Here is a 271-nt window from a genome sequence, read left to right as displayed (position 1 = left end):
AAAAAGAAGTAAAAATAAAAAGCGCCCATCCATAAAAAAGTGTCTCACACGGCTCCGAGGGGTGAACAAAGTCCTCCTGTAGCGAATCGATGCGTTTTTGTAAGAAAAAATCCATATTCAAAATGTAATAATCACTTTAATCTAGCTTGCGCAAGCAGTTGTACACGGAAGCAGCTCCGGGGGAATGACGTATGAGGACAGCTTTGTGCGCATGCGCCGCTCAGAAGTGACGCACGCGGAAGCGCAGGGGAGAGATCAAAACAAAACAACG

At 45.8% G+C, this 271-nt stretch overlaps 1 protein-coding gene across 1 annotated transcript in view; it reads right to left on the bottom strand.

Annotated features, from left to right (window-relative positions):
* pabpc1a (poly(A) binding protein, cytoplasmic 1a) overlaps positions 1 to 271 on the bottom strand; it is a 22,434-nt gene that overhangs the window by 12,462 nt on the left and 9,701 nt on the right. The window lies entirely within an intron of this gene.

Source organism: Sinocyclocheilus anshuiensis, unplaced genomic scaffold (genome assembly GCF_001515605.1).
Source record: "Sinocyclocheilus anshuiensis isolate Anshui unplaced genomic scaffold, SAMN03320099.WGS_v1.1 scaffold480, whole genome shotgun sequence".
Classification (NCBI taxonomy): Eukaryota; Metazoa; Chordata; class Actinopteri; order Cypriniformes; family Cyprinidae; genus Sinocyclocheilus; species Sinocyclocheilus anshuiensis.
The sequence above is the reverse complement of the archived record's forward strand: the minus strand, read 5'-3'. Positions and strand labels throughout refer to the sequence as shown.